Source organism: Balaenoptera borealis (assembly GCF_965194805.1).
Source record: "Balaenoptera borealis genome assembly, chromosome: 2".
In the NCBI taxonomy this organism is placed as follows: Eukaryota; Metazoa; Chordata; class Mammalia; order Artiodactyla; family Balaenopteridae; genus Balaenoptera; species Balaenoptera borealis.
The window spans coordinates 171,414,941-171,431,905 of NC_138867.1; the positions used below are offsets into that span (position 1 = coordinate 171,414,941).

The 16,965-nt window shown below is 37.4% G+C and overlaps 1 pseudogene across 1 annotated transcript; it reads right to left on the minus strand.

The window, feature by feature from the left end:
• Positions 1–993: 993 nt before the first annotated feature.
• On the minus strand, positions 994–16,910 carry LOC309624615 (heterogeneous nuclear ribonucleoproteins A2/B1 pseudogene; annotated as a pseudogene). The gene has a single exon. The product of its transcript is annotated as a heterogeneous nuclear ribonucleoproteins A2/B1 pseudogene (transcript).
• Between the last annotated feature and the right edge of the window lie 55 nt (positions 16,911–16,965).

Below are 16,965 nucleotides of genomic sequence, written 5' to 3' on the forward strand. Positions count from 1 at the left end.
TTATATTTTCCTTAAAAATATACTCTTCATCCATTATTATAGTTTATATTCATGGATTTCAGCAAAATCTTTTCATACTTTTTCTTCTATAATTTATCATTTTATATGTGACTATTTTATATTTCCTTAATTCCATTCAATAAATATTTATTTGATATTTAAAATAGCTCTTACATTTTTGTATTTCCTAAATAATTAATGTTTGCTTTTTTTCTTTGTTAAACTTTGTCTTCTTCTTTCCTTGGAATTGTTTTGGTGTTTTTCTAACTGTGTGAATTTCAAGGTTAATATAAGCACATTTAAAATCAACACTTATTTGTTAATAAATTATAATAAACTCAATATTTTCGTGTGAACAGTGCTTTGGCTGTTTTCCTGTGTTTCTTTTTTTTTTAATTTAATTTATTTAATTTATTTATTTTTGGCTGCGTTGGGTCTTTGCTGCTGTGCGCGGGCTTTCTCTAGTTGCGGTGACCGGGGGCTACTCCTCGTTGCAGTGCGAGGGCTTCTCATTGCGGCGGCTTCTTCTGTTGCAGAGCACGGGCTCTAGGCACGTGGGCTTCAGGAGTTGTGGCTCATGGGTTCTGGAGCGCAGGCTCAGTAGTTGTGGCGCACGGGCTTAGTTGCTCCGCGGCATGTGGGATCTTCCCCGACCGGGGCTCGAAGCTGTGTCCCCGGCATTGGCAGGCGGATTCTTAAGCACTGCGCCACGAGGGAAGCCCTTTCCTGTGTTTCTTACATGTTTTCAATGTTGGCATTTTCTAGATAACGTGCAATTTTATTTTGAGTGAACTGTTTATCCAAATATTGTGAGATATTTTAAAAACAGTTCCCAAGTAGTGGCTTAATATTTCTAATTTTTAAAAATGTCATTACATTCTGCTCTAATAATTTTATGTGGTTTTTTTTTTACTTTAGAATTTGAGTATTTTTCTGTTTTCAAAACGAATGGTCAGTTTTTCCCTCTCCATTAACTTTTGAAAGAAAACTGTATATACATCAAATAGCTCCTCCACACTGACAGTGTTCTTTAGAGATCTCTTCTTAATTTCAAGTATTTGAGCTGTCATAAACTGGGAAAAGTGAGTTCACTATTTTTTTTACTTTTAAGATTTACCTTATATCTTACTTTTATCCTTATGAAAGGATTTTTTTTGGTATTTGCTGTTGACGTATAACACTTGAGTCAGCTTTAAATTTGATGTATTTAATTATCTCTTCCTTTAATTTTAACCTCTGAGATGATAAGCTCATCATCACAAACAAACGGGTAGAAAACCTGAAGAGATCATAAACATCAACAAAGTTAGATTTGTAACTTAATTTTAAACATAGCACACAAAGCCCCCGATATAGGTTGCTTAAGTCATCTCTCTGTAAACTTTAGGAAGCTTCAGGGTACATATAAAGTGCAAGTCATAACATTTGTGCCAGAAAATAAAACAGAGGACTCCTCCAACCAACTCTCTTAAGGCTGAGGAACCAGTACACAAAGTTGGATATTGAGAAATCAATTTCTGTCCCATCCCATGGACAAATCTAAATGTAATTATTCTACACAAAATTTTACCTAATAAAATCCAGCAAGGCATTATAAAAGACAAAAAAAAATTGTATGACATAGGACAATGTGTCACAGCACCCAAAGTTTGGAAGAAAGGAAAATCTATGACTTCTCCCAAACATTTCATCTAGAGATCAGACCAGTTCTTTGAAAACTCTTCCAGAAAAGGAAGAAGATGTAACACTTTCAGAGTCATTCTGCACTACTTGCATTACCATAATAACAAAACAAGACAAGGATATTAGAAGAAAAAAATACTGCAGATGAATTAATCATAACTTATTTATTGTTACATAAAATTAATGAGAACAGCTACATAAATATTCCATGTTTATAATAATGACATTTGTAGACATTAACTAATAATGCAAATGTACATTTACTTATATTAAACTATGTTCATGATAAATTATGTTTGAGAAGCAGTTCACAGAATGAAGTTGACAGTATATGCCCACAGAGTAACCCACACAGCTTAAGAAAACATTAGAGCTTGACAATTACATGATGCCTACAGCTCCTCAGCCCAGAAAGGAGATGTCCATGTATTTCTCTGGCTGCAGTACAGAAAGTAGGCTGCAAAGTTTGGCCTCCAGCCTTGTGACATTACTAAAGACTCTCACCACTCCCACCACAGTGACCTCATGGACAAAACAGGTTCTCTCTTTCCTTACACAGTGCCTGAGATCAGAGAGGTGCCTTCACCGGCTGATGGTCACTTCCTGCCACCCTAGCCTCGGTAGAGGGCAAATAATCAGTAGCTTCCACCAAACCAGAGAATGTACATACCTGAAATAATTTTCATAAAACATTCCACGTTATGTTTTGGTAAAAGATACAGAAGCAAGCCGAGAGGAAAGGAAATATGAGACAACTGGAAGGGACAAAGATTGGGCAGGCAGAGATCCTCGCACAGATGAGAGAAAAGGTCAGCAACCCTCCACTGCAGCAGCACCTGCTCAAATGATCAGTGTTAAGGCATTCCAGAAAGAACCAGTAAGGAAACAAGCACATAGGTTCTAAACGTCTCCTCACTCTTCTGAAGACATGGGCATGTTGAGAAATGTTGCAGAAGCACTGCTTACTCTCTAAACCAACAAAGCACGAACAGAACACAGGATGCCTGATGTAAACCCATTTGTTAAGCATCAATACTGTAACTCAATCAGAGATATGCATGCCACACAATTAGATAAAGTCCAGATTTTAATACAGTGTTCATCATTTTTCCTGGAGAAGTTAATGATATGGATAAATATGAAGGGCTTTAGCCTCTTCTAAAATATTATCTACTTTTCTTCTTTTGGCTTCTAGGATATTGGGCTAAATACCTCATTCTTGATGGGACTAAATGAATGATATTTAGAGGAACTTACTTTTTAGGGTGGTGAATCCAAGCCATGTAGGATCTCTCCAGGGGGGCACATTTCAGCAATGTCTTTGTCAGCAGTGAGCTTCAGGCTGAGCCACTTTCTCCTACGAGTGCCCTCAGGCCAAGGGGATCAGTGACTCAAAGGGATTGTGTGCTTCAGTCTAAGGGCCCTGGCAGTAGGAGGGGCAGGTGTTCAGCAGTCTCACTAATTCTAGGTCTTCCAAGAACTGATCTTGGGTATCCTGCTGATGGAGTGGACAGGAAAGATGCATAATTCTGTCCTCTGTCTTAAGAAAAGTGAGGAGAGGAGCTTCCCTGGTGGCGCAGTGGTTGAGAATCTGCCTGCCAATGCAGGGGACACGGGTTCGAGCCCTGGTCTGGGAAGATCCCACATGCCGCGGAGCAACTAGGCCCGTGAGCCACAATTACTGAGCCTGCGCGTCTGGAGCCTGTGCTCCGCAACAAGAGAGGCCGTGATAGTGAGAGGCCTGCGCACCGCGATGAAGAGTGGCCCCAACTTGCCGCAACTAGAGAAAGCCCTCGCACAGAAACGAAGACCCAACACAGCCATAAATAAATAAATTAATTAATTTTAAAAAAAAGTAAAGGAAAATAATTAGCATAGTTAAAAAAAAAAAAGAAAAGTGAGGAGAAAAAAATTTTTAAGGTAGTACAGAGACAAAGAAAGGATAGAATGTTCAGAATCCCACTGGTCTACATTTCTGCCATTTCTGTGTGCACCTTAGATCATTTTCAGGGGGATGAAACACACACACACATATGCAAACAAGAACTTACAAACTGGGTGACAGTTGTTTTGGCCTTCTCAGGAAGGAGAGCTGGAATTCGTCTGCTTCCTGATTCATGAAATAAAGGGGAGAAACCCACCCACTACCAGATTCCCATCTCTGTAGACACTTGGCTTCTAGTATAGCAAACAGTCCTCAAAATCCACTGTGCATGCACTGTGTAAAGGCTGCAGGAATAGGAAAAGGCAAATCAGAGAGAATGACATGGAACAACAGAGAGACAAAACCCTGTGTCTAAGCTGAGCTGAGGAGAAGATGGATCAGGGGCGAGTCTACAGGCTCTGCTTTAAGAAAGGAAAATCCCCCCTCGTGTACACCACAGCCTATGCCCACTACCACTCTGTCTCTCAGCCTGTGGAAACACTGCAGGGCATGTGCCAGGCTGGTGTGCCAGACAAGGGCACAGTCAGAATCATAAAGTAGGTATTTATAAGGGAGTCACAGTGCAGAGACCTCACCCTCAGTGTCACTGTGACGGGAGCAGCCTGGCTTCCCCTTCTTTTTACTGCTTCATATCAGTCCCAACAAGGACCTCTGGGAATGCTCCTGTCCTGGGGCTCTGCACCTGTCCCCCTCCATCTTGGAGAAAAACAATGAGAAAAACATGTTTTTTCCCCTTGCCTCTATGATTTCATCATGAGTGTGACCACAAGACTTCATGGATGGGGAGGGAGTGGAGAGGGAGGTGTGGAGGAGACAAGCCCATCCTGACCCTGAGAGCTCTGTCATCCTGTGTCCATGACTGATGTCCCTGCAAGGAGCTCCTGGTGGTTGTGTCAGACACACCAAAGGGGAACTTTGTGCACGCTTGGTGAGAATGTCAATTGGTGCAGCCATTTTGAAAAACAGTATGAAAGTGTGTCAAAAAATTAAAAATAGAACCACAGTAGGAACCAGCAATTCCACTTCTGGGTATATATCTGAATAAAATAAAGCCACTGTCCCAAATAATCGCCTACACTCACATGATCATTGCAGCATCACTTCCAACAGTCAAGACATGAGAAAATGACCTAAATATCTATCAAAAGCTGAGTATATCAAGAAAAAGTGATTTCATGGGACTTCCCTGGTGGTCCAGTGGTAAAGAATCCGCCCTACAATGCAGGGGACGCAGGTTCGATCCCTGGTCAGGGAACTAAGATCCCACACGCCGCAGGGCAACTAAGCCCATGCACCACAACTACTGAGCTCGCATGGCTCAACTAGACAGCCTTCATGCCACAAACTACAGAGCCCACGTGCTCTGGAACCTGCGCGCCACAACTAGAGAGAGAAAACCCACACGCCACAACTAGAGACAAGCCCGTGTGCCACAACTAGAGAGAGAAAACCCACACGCCACAAACAGAGAGAAGCCCACACGCTGAAACAAGATCCTGTGTGCCTCAATGAAGATCCCACATGCTGCAACTAAGACCCAATGCAGCCTAAAATAAATAAATAATAAATAAACCTTTTAAAAAAGTGATTTCATATTTTATACATATGTAAGTGTCTGTGTATATATACACACACATATTTTATATACAGATACAGACACATATATATATATACACACATGCAATGGTATACTATTCAGCCATAAAGAAATCCTCCATTTGAAACAACATGGACGGCAGTTCTGATAAGTGAAATAAATCAAAGACAAATATTGTCTGATCGTATTTATTTGTGAAATCCAAAAACAAAATAAACTCATGAAAAAAAAAATCATGCATTGTGCTCATGGTTCCCAGAAGCAGAGAACTGGTGGGAGGAAATACAGAATGGAGGTTGTCAAAAGGTACAAACTTCCAGTTATAAGATAAATAAATACAAAACAGGTAATGTACAACAAAAACTCATATACCACAATAGCAAATAATCAAACTATAATATGGACTAAGGAACTGAATAGACATTTATCCAAAAAAGATATACAAATGACCAATAGGCACATGACAAGTTACTCAACATTACAAAAGATGTAAGGTACAGGATGACCAAAATTAGCCCAGCTGTAGGATGTATATCAAAGTTGTTAAGGCAGTAAATCCTACAAATATTCATCGCAAGAAGAAAAACTTTTTTCTGGTAATCATTTCATAATGCATGTAAGTCATATCACTACCCTGCAAACTCTGATATCATACAACAAGAAAAATATTTAAAAGGTAAAAACGAAAAGTGCAAAATTATCAAAGAGGACAAACTACTACTGTTTTACCTTTAGAATTATTTTATTAAATCTTAAAGGTGCAACAGTTTCTTAACTCTGCACATGAACTAATTTTCTTTAGAAGAATGATGTTATGTCTCATCACACCATGATTCTAGCTAATAGTTTTTCAAAATTTTGAGAAAAGTCTTGAAAAAGGATTCAAATATCATCCAAAACTTTGAAATTTAACATTATCAAAGAGGGGATGCTTCCACATTCTTACAGAGACCGCTGGAGAGACAACAATTCAAAAGCTAAGAAACGGTCTCAAAAGCATTTTTTCATAGTCTTTCCTCCACAGGAAGGTATTGTTCTTACATAATCGAGTCTACTCACACAATGGCTCTCTGTACCTGCTCTGGTGTCTTCTGCCATATCACTGCATATTTATGCATGACTGAGATAAGAGTTTCCCGAACGCTGTTATTTCGATAACCTAAAGCTCTTCTGTTACCTCTGGGCTCTCAACGTCTCCTATTTATACAGCCAAGCCCATGGCAAATAGAAGCTCAGTATCGGCTGGTCACTGCATAACGCCCACGTCTTCCACCGCCTCCTGGACCATAGTTTCCTCCACCGTATGATCCTCCCACATTCCTGCTACCACTCAGTTTTCCAGTCTTCAGTAAATCGTACTTAGAAGGTTTCTGCTTATAATTTCCCAAATCATTGTAATTACGACTTCCATAATTTCTTCCTCCATAGCTGTCAAAACCACCTCCGGAGCCCCCATCCAGGTCGCCATATCGAGATCCTCTACCACCGTATCCTCCTTGTCCTCCTCCATAACCAGGGCCAACCCCCAAATTGCCACCTGCAGATCCTCCTCCACACCCATGATAGCCATCCCCAAATGTATGTCCTCTTCCATATCCATCAGATCTTCCTCCAAGTTTCCTTCCTCGTCTTGGTCCTGCTCCAACATTTCCACCACCACCAGGAGGGTCTCCAAAACCGAAGTTGCCTCCTCTTCCACCTCTAGAACTTTGGACTCCCTGCATTTTAGGTCGAGACAAGGCCTTTCTTACTTCTGCATGATGACCATTGATGCTATGGTCTTTCTGCAACACAAGCTTATCCACGGGATCATGGTCATTAAAAGTAACAAATCCAAAGCCTCTTTTCTTTCCAGACTCCCTATCGGTAATTATCTCAATGGCATCGATTTTTCCGTATTTCTCAAAGTAATCTCTAAGATGATGCTCCTCAGTATCTTCTTCAATTCCACCAACAAACAGCTTCTTCACAGTCAAGAAAGCGCCCCGCTGTCCAGAATCCTCTCTTGGGACAGCACGTTTGGGTGCAACAGTTTTCCCATCAATGGAGTGAGGTCTGGCAGCCATGGCAACATCCACCTCAGCCATGGATGAAAACGTGACAAAACCGAATCCTCTTGATCTTTTGCTGGCAGGATCCCTTATGACCACACAGCCTGTAAGTTTTCCACATTGCTGGTAGTAGTTCCTCAGACTTTCTTCCGTGGTTTCAGAGCTTAAGTCACCAATAAAGAGTTTACAGAATTGTTCTTTTTCTTTCTTACTCCTTTCCAAAGGAACAGATGTTGAAGTTTTCTTCATCGCAGGCTTACTCGCTTGAGCCATTTTCCCGAAGCTGAGGGGGATGAGGGAGATCTCCGAAGACTAACATGAACCGGAGGGTCCCGGCCCCGCGGTGAGAACCGAACCTCCGCTGCTCCAGCAGCAACACCTGTAGGAGCACCTCCACCGGGGACCTGGTGATGTGCTACTGCTCTGGAGCCGCTGCCACCCTTGAACCAATCTTGAGCAACTTTCAGTTTTTCTGCACAACATCATTTTGAACCGAGTGACCTTTCCTGATCCAGTAATCAAACTTCTTATTACATTTCCTCTACATTGATTTTTTTTTCTGAACTTTTAATTTTCTCTGCATTGTTATCTCTTTTTGATACAGTTTTCCTCACTAAATTGGATATTCAATGAAGAGATCACTAATGTGGACTTTAAAGTTTTACACCAAAATACTTACCTATTGCTTTGCCCTTACAATGAGTTCAGATATCTTTTTTGAAAGAAACTATTCAGACTACAAAAAGGATTTTTCTAAATTTTACAAATAAATTCACTTAACTACAATCATGTAATGATATAATCTCTTTTGTGGTAGACTGCAATCAATTGTCATTAGGATTCCAAATCCTTTCTCTGTCTAATCCATAAGACTCTATAATCAAAATAATATCTTTAAAATTTACATTTAATCAGTACACCTGTCCTCTTAAGTCTCTTATCTGTCCTCAAAGATATTTTTTAAAGGGGAAATCAGTTCATTCCTTTTCTTCTACCATAATTATTAATACTATCCTTTTCATTACTCAAGATATCCCAGTTTTCAGGGAAAATTACTTGATCCTCCTAATGATAGAGCACCTAATATACGCGAAGTTGTGTCCAAAAACCCAGGGTTCAGAATTTCACTTAACAAAGTCATTGCCCCAGTTTATTTGGATCTTGGTGAGAGGAGAGGGGTAATATACTAATGAATGTCTAATCTAGTGTTAGGTATAAGAAGTGTTGTGGTAAATAGCAAGGTCCACACTGAGACAGAGAATGAGGGAAATATGGGGGAAGTGAAATAAGGGATAAAGGGAGGAAGAAATTAAATAAAATTACTGATGATGAAGAGCTTAGGGAAAACCTGAGGACATATATGAGAAGAAAACTTAATTTTCAAAAAAAGAAAGAAAGAAAAAAAGGTCAAGCACAGTGTGGGTAAAGAATTTTTCAGAGAACAACAGAGCAGAGACAAATATACTTCCACTTCCTAGTGATGTCAATATTTTTTTTTAAATCTCTCCTGTTATTCCAAGAAAGTTTTAAATACAAAAATATACAAAACCTTGAGTATTTTGTAATATTAATACTTAGGATATAACTTTCAATAACATAATTTCTTTTAAGAGCTAACTTAAATAGATTTTACCAAAAAAAAAAAAAAATACAAATGAACATTCTTGCCTCAATACAGATGCCACACTCACCAGAACAGGCTGATTTGTGAAAGAGGTCAATGCTGGTTCCCCCGGTTCCAAGAGCTGTCCTGTGACCCACTCCTGAGATGCAGACAGCCTGTGGCTTGCAGACAAAAGCAATGACTTCTGCCTCTGATTCCCCTTTTATAGAGCGAATGGGTAATCCAGTCCGTGGGTAATTCAGAGACACACCCTATCTCATATCAAAGGGATTTGAGAGATTCCTCAATCTTTATACACTAATGCAAAAATATGGGGTTATTAACACTGTCAGAAAGTATCCAAGGTGAAAAAATGTAATACATCTGTGTATGGGGTGGTATTTGCAGTTTCTATCAACGTGTTAACATTTCCTTTTTCTCCCACTATGGACACAGTCAACAAAAATAGGAATGGAAATTCTATATATAAAGCTTGCCAGAACGGATGTTTTAATAGCAAAAAAAAAAAAAAAAAGAGACTGTTTAAATGTTTATCAATAATAGAATATCCACAATGTTTGTTGACAAGTCTGTAATGTCTATATCACACAGCCATTCTAAAAAACAAAAATTAATGTTTTGTGCATTTACCTTTCAACTAATTCCTGGTAAATTTGACATGAATTCAACTACCTTACTCTTTCCTTACCCTTTGACCTAAATAGTCTCTTTATTCCCTTTACTTCATTGACTAGGGTTTAACTCTTTTATTAATCCATTTTTTCTCTTGAAACTTGTTAGTCGAAATTATATACACATCATTGTGTAGTTATATTAGTGATTAAATGATGAATCCTTCCCTTAATAGTCTAATACAGATAATTACTTTTAGCACCTTTCCCAAATGCTAATACCTTAGAACACTTTCAATACCATTTTAACTTTCCTGAATTTCTATTACTGTTGTCTTGCATTTTAATGCCACAAGTATTTTAATGTCCATGAGATGTATCTAGAATTGCTTTATAAAACAAAATTTATTCATATTTATTTCTAAATGAGCCTTTCCTTTCCTCTTCATTTCTTCCTGCATTCTGGTTTTCAGTCTGGGATTATTTTCCTGTGGACTTAATAACTCACTCTAGTATTTTGTCTAATGCAGTGCTGCTAACAATGAAATGTTTCATTTTACATTTTTTAAGACATCTTTATTTGGGGCAATATTGATGCTGGGTATAGAATTCTGGTTTGTCAGGAGTTTTTCCGGCACTTCAAAAATGGTGCCCTGTGGATATCAAATTTTTATTTATGTTTAGACATAACCAGTTAGCCTTTTTTGTGCTTATTTGGTCTCTGTAGTCTCTCAAATCTTTTACATTAATGTTGGTTTTTAGACCATAGTGTAGCATATCAATTCTCGTGTATTTACTTGACTCAGGGAATGTTGAGTTAGTTGCATCCGTGGGTTGATGTCTTTCATCAGTTTGAAGCACACTCATGTATTTTCATGATACCTCTGATATCTGTTCCTCCCCCACTTTCTCTCTATTCCCCTTTTAATCACATCCCACTTCTCTTTTAGCTCTGTTCTTAGTTTTCCTATATTGCTCATTCTTGGCTTTTGCTGGCATATTTGTTCTTGAACTATCTTGCAGTTTAGTAATCTGGTCTATCGCTGGAATCAATACCTTCTTAATTACTAAATTCTTAATTTTAGTTCTAACAAAAACACTATACCCAGCTTTAAGTTTTGAAAAAGATAAGTTTTGTAATGAGGAGAAAATATATTCCCTTTAATACAATAAAACTCAAATACATAGGGGAAAATTGTAACTTAGATCATATTAAGATATATTAGGAATCAGTATTTATCAAAATTCACAAGGACATAGGGGGTGGAAACCCTGTGTGTGGGGAGAGATAAGCGTTACATACATCTGGTAATATACATGAAGTCAAATAACGTAAATACAGTAGTTCTGTCAAATGAAACACACGACTGAAAACCCCCTGGAAAAATAGGTCAAACTCTATAATAAGTACTCCATAAAAGAGGATAAACTAATATTCTGTGTGAATGTTCTCTTACAACTGTAAATCATATGAAATCTCCATAGAGATCAAATAAAACAGGGTCAAATTTAACTTTTAAATTGACATGCGCTGTAAGCATAAAACACTATATTTCAAGGCTCAGAAAGAAAAAAGGGATATAACATATCTTGTTCTTCGTTCTGATGTGGACTACATTTTGAAATGTTAATATATCAGTTTTTTTGGTTAAATACAAATGTTATAAAAACTAGTTTCTTCTGCTTATGTTTATATTCTTTAATGTGGGTTCTATAAAATTTTAAACTACGTAGGTCACCTTGTTATGTTTCTATTGGTGTTGGCTGGATAAAGCCATGTGTGATGGTCAGTATTTTGTGACTGTGCTAAGGGATACCAAGTTAGGTAATTAAGCATTATTTTGGGTGTGTTCTTGAGGGTTTTCTGGAAGAGGTTAGCATTTAATTGGGTAGACTGAGTAAACAGATCCACCCTGTCCAATATGAATGTGTTTCACCCAGTTTTCTGAGGGCCCAAATGGAACAAAAAAGGTGAAGGAAGGGCGAATCTATTCACTCTTCCTTAGCTGGGACATCCATCTTTTCCTGACCTTGGAAATCAGATTTCATAGTTCTCATGACTTCAGACTTAGACTCAATTATACCACCAGCTTTTCTGGTTCTCCAGCTTGGAGATGGCAGTTTCTGGGACTTCTCCACCTCATAACCCTATGACCAATCCATGTAATAAATTACCAGATATATACAAAAACTTTTGTTGAACTGATCAATTTTGTATTTTAAACAGATGATTGAGACTAGAATCTTATAACTGGATTAGGTGGAGAAAGAATTTGGAATCTTAAGCTCTATTTGCCAACTTACTGTAGTGTATCACTGAAAAGATGACATCTTTGCATAAATATAGGTAGCAGATGGATTTTTAAATTTTTGAGAAAGTAAATTTTAGTCTTTGAATAATTTATTACATAAATCTGTCTGGATTTGACCAGACATTGGGTGATGACCTTTATCTTTCTGTCCTTGTCTCACATCCGCTTCATAATGTCCCAAAATCCTGGTCTCAACGTGTGGTGCCTGTTGTGCTTCAACATCACCTGGGAATCTCTTAGAAATGAAAATTCTCCATTCCCACCCCAGACCTATTTGAGTTGAGGTCCAGTAACCTGAGGTTTAAAAACCCTCTAGACGATTGTGATGCACTCTATACTTTGAGACACATTTCTCCAGGGAGAGAAGAAGGGCAGAATCTCCAAATGAGCTAAGAACATTCTCCATGGATGGCAGACTTTGTTCCCATTTTGCTCAAATTTCACAGTTTATGTTATTTTTAGAAAGCTCAAAAAAAATGCCCCAACTTCACAGGGGATACAAAAGACCATGAAACTGAGGCAAAGCAGAAAAACATGGTTTGAGTTCTAGACACCTAGTAAGGCTGATGAGCTGCATATTCCAGAGGTCAGTTAATGGAATAATTTCCCAGACCAACTTTTGTAGCTTTGATTTTGGAACATTAACAATGATCATACTCCAAGGAGGAGTGTTTTCCACTTGCAGAACCTTGACAGGAATCTCATTGCCTTCACTGCCACACTAGATCCAGAGTCAAGGAAATTCATTGACCTGGCTCACAGCATAGAACACAAAATAAACATGTTTACTCAATAAATGTTTACTCAGTAAACATGTGATAAGTGAATAATTGGTGGCTTCTTAATTCACAGGAGCCAGACAGAGAAGTAGCTTCACTAGGTCAGGAAAGCAAAGAATTCCTTTATATTTGCAATGTTTCATTTTTTTAGTATTGTAATGTGAACAGTTAGTATAATATTTTATTAAGATTGCATTCTGAAAATTTTTCAAAAACCTCCAAATCTGAAAGTATAGAAAACTAACTTCTGTGAACCCACCACTTCCTTCAAATATTGTCGACTAATCAACAGTCTGGCCTTGTTTATCCTTACATCCACTTCCCAATAATTAACCAGCTGCTTATTGCTGAGAGCACATCAGCAATATTTCACTGAAATATATCAGTTTCTCTTCCAGATAAGAACTTTTGGAACACAAGCACAACAACATTATCACACACAAAAATAAAAATAAGTTGTTTCCGTAATCAATCATCTAGTCAGTATACAGAGGTTCTAGTTTTTCAACGTTGTTTCTTGAGTTTACATTTTATCAACATTTGAGTCAGGATTTTATTAAAACCCATATCTTGCAATTGGCTGATCTGTTTCTGAAGTTATTTTTAGTGTCTGTAGTTCATAATTCTTGGAGTACAGCTGGGATATCTGTGTGGGTGTGCACCAATGTGTGAATTATTAATTGAAGGAATCAAGGTGTCTTGCAAAGTTTACTGTAGCTTGGGTTTTGGTCCTTGCCACCCATTTACCTTTTTCCTCTGCCATTCACCATCTCATGAAAGTCATTGTTGAAATTAGAGGCTCATGTTCAGTTTGGGGGTTTTAGCTATATACACTCATATGTGGTGTTACAGCCATTCATCAGAAGACAATACAATGTCTTCATTGCAGTTTTTAAATTTTAGGAATTTCTGACAGTTTTACACATTTCCTAGTTCCTTGCTGTTCACAAACTGAAACATTCAAAATATATTATCCTGTCTCCCTTTTTTATGTAGAATCACTATGTTCTTTTTAATTTATTTTATTGAAGTACAGTTGATTTACAATATTGTGTTAATTCCTGCTGTACAGCAAAGTGGTTCAGTTATACATATATATATATTCTTTTTCATATTCTTTTCCTTATGGTTTATTACAGGATACTGAATATATTCAATAGTTCCCTGTGTTATACAGTAGGACCTTATTGTTTATCCATTCTCTATATGATAGTTTGCATCTGCTAATCTGCAACTCCCAATCTATCCCTCCCCTACCCCCACTTCCCCTCGGCAACCACAAGTCTGCAAGTCTGTTCTCTATGTCTGTGAGTCTGTTTCTGTTTCCCAGATAAGTTCATTTGTGTCATATTTTAGATTCCACATATAAGTGATATCATATGGTATTTGTCTTTCTCTTTCTGACTGACTTCGCTTAGTATGATAATCTCTAGGTCCATCCATGTTGCTGCAAATGGCATTATTTCATTCCTTTTTATGGCTGAGGAGTATTCCATTGTATATATGTACCACATCTTCTTTATCCATTTGTCTGTGAATGGACATTTAGGTTACTTCCATGTCTTGGCTATTGTGAATAGTGCTGCTATGATCACTGGGGTACATGTGTCTTTTTTTGTTTGTTTTTTTTGTTTTTTTTTTTTTGTTTTTTTTTATGTGTCTTTTTGAATTATAGTTTTGTCCAGATATATGCCCAGGAGTGGGATTGCTGGCTGGAATCATTATATTATTTATGCCTTCAAACTTCCATATTGGAAGCACATTAATTGCATAATACATACCCATAAAAATGGTCACAGTGAAAATTGCTGATGATACTGAAGGCTGTTTAAGCCATGGAGCAACTGGAGCTCTCATCCATTGCTGGTGGGAGTGCAAAATAGTACAATCACTTGAGATATTGGTGCAGTATTTTCTTTTATACTATTATATCACACAACAATTGATGCAACTTTCCCACTCAAGATAGTTTCTTTGCAGGAATAAAAACTTACATTCATGAAACCTTCAGGTAGAAATGCTTCTTAGAAGCTCAATTTGTAATTGCCAAAACCTGGATGGTACTCCAACATCCTTCACTGCATGAATGGATAATCAACAGGACCCGTTACTACAGTGGGATACCCCTCAAAAATAAATGCAACGTGGTTTTCTTTAAATCTAATTTCAATTTTAACAAATGTAAATTTACTGTATGTATTGGAAAAGTTATAACATGTAAACAGTAATAATATTGTATTGGCCAAAATGTTCATTCTGTTTTTTCCATAAGATGGCTCTAGTGGCACTTGGTTGTCTTTAACTTCATTCGAAACAGTTTTGTTAGATTGTATTGTGAAAGCTGTTATATCAGTGTGCATTCAAAAACAACTTATCAAAATTGGTGAATTTTTGTGTAGCCATTTTAATATTGAAGATGGAAGAAAAAAGCAATATTTTCGGCATATTATGCTTTAATATTTCAAGAAAGGTAAAAAAGCAACTGAAATGCAAAAAAAAAAAGATTTGTGCAGTGTATGGAGAAGGTGCTGTGACTGATCGAACATGTCAAAAGTGGTTTGCAAAGTTTCGTGCTGGAGATTTCTCGCTGGATGATGCTCCACGGCTGGGTAGACCGGTTGAAGTTGATAGCGATCAAATCAAGACATTAATTGAGAATAATCAATGTTATACCACGCAGGAGATAGCCGACATACTCAAAATATCCAAATCACGTGTTGAAAATCATTTGCCCCAGCTTGGTTATGTTCATCACTTTGATGTTTGGGTTCCACATAAGTTAATCGAAAAAAACCTTCTTGACCGTATTTCCACATGCGATTCTCTACTTAAACATAATGAAAATGTTCCGTTTTTAAAACAAATTGTGACAGGTGATGAAAAGTGGATACTGTACAATAACATGGAATGGAAGAGATCATGGAGCAAGCGAAATGAACCAACCACACCAAAAGCCGGTCTTCATCCAAAGAAGGTGATGTTGTGCATATGGTGGGATTGTAAGGGAGTCCGCTATTATGAGCTCCTTCTGGAAAACCAAATGATTAATTCCAACAAGTACTGCTCCAAAGTAGACCAACTTAAAGCAGCACTTGTCGAAAATCGTCCAGAATTAGTCAACAGAAAACTCATAATCTTCCATCAGGATAACGCAAGACCGCATGTTTTTTTGATGACCAGGCAAAAACTGTTACAGCTTGGCTGGGAAGTTCTGATTCATCCACCGTATTCACCAGACATTACATCTTTGAATTTCCATTTATTTCGATCTTTACAAAATTCTCTTAATGGAAAAAATTTCAATTCCCTGGAAGACTGTAAAAGGCACCTGGAACAGTTCTTTGCTCAAAAAGATAAAAAGTTTTGGGAAGATGGAATTATGAAGTTGCCTGAAAATGGCAGAGGGTAGTGGAACAAAAAGGTGAATACAATGTTCAATAAAGTCCTTGGTGAAAATGAAAAATGTGTCTTTTATTTTTACTTAAAAACCAAAGTCACTTTTTGGTCAACCCAATAGTAATAATAAAATCCCGAGTATCTGTATCTGTGAAATAAAGTATATTTTGTATCAAAAAAAATTACTAGGGACAAAAAAGCACATTACCTGATGATAAAAAGTCAATCCACCAAGAACATAGTGATTACAACAGAGAATCAAAATATTGGGTTGGCCAAAAAGTTCCTTCGGGTTTCTGTACGCTCTTATGGAAAAACCCGAACGAACGGCCAACCCAATACATGAAACAAAAAAATGATATATTATGATATTGTGCATCTTAAAAAGAAAAGAAACCACATCGTACAACCTAAGTAATATAATTTTAATTTGTCAATCCTACCTTAATAAAGCTGGAAAAAAAGAGTGAGACACATCAAAACATAACATGGTTTCCTTGATATATTGTTCATAGCTATGAGACAAAGCAAGTATTTAAAATGGTAAAATCTATGTTGTGAGTATGCAGGTGTTCACCTAAAATTCTTTGAGGTTTTCTGTACTTTTGAAAATATTCACGATAAAATCAAGATCTAAAAAAGTAACTGACATAACTGAAAGTAAAAATAGAGTAATCCAAAATTATAACTGGGGACTTCAGTACCCCCCCTCAGGAAGTGACAGTGTTACTCAACAAAAAGTCAGCAAGAATATAGAAAAACTGAGCAACTATCAAACATCAGTATCATGTTGACATTTATAGAACACTGGGTTGAAATTTATAGTACACTCCATTCAACAACATTAGAATACACGTTACTGTCAAGCCCCCATAAAACATCCACCAAAATAGAACATATTCTGGGCCATTAAAAAAACACTCAAAAAAAAAAAAAAAAAACACTCAAGAAATATAAAAGAATTGAA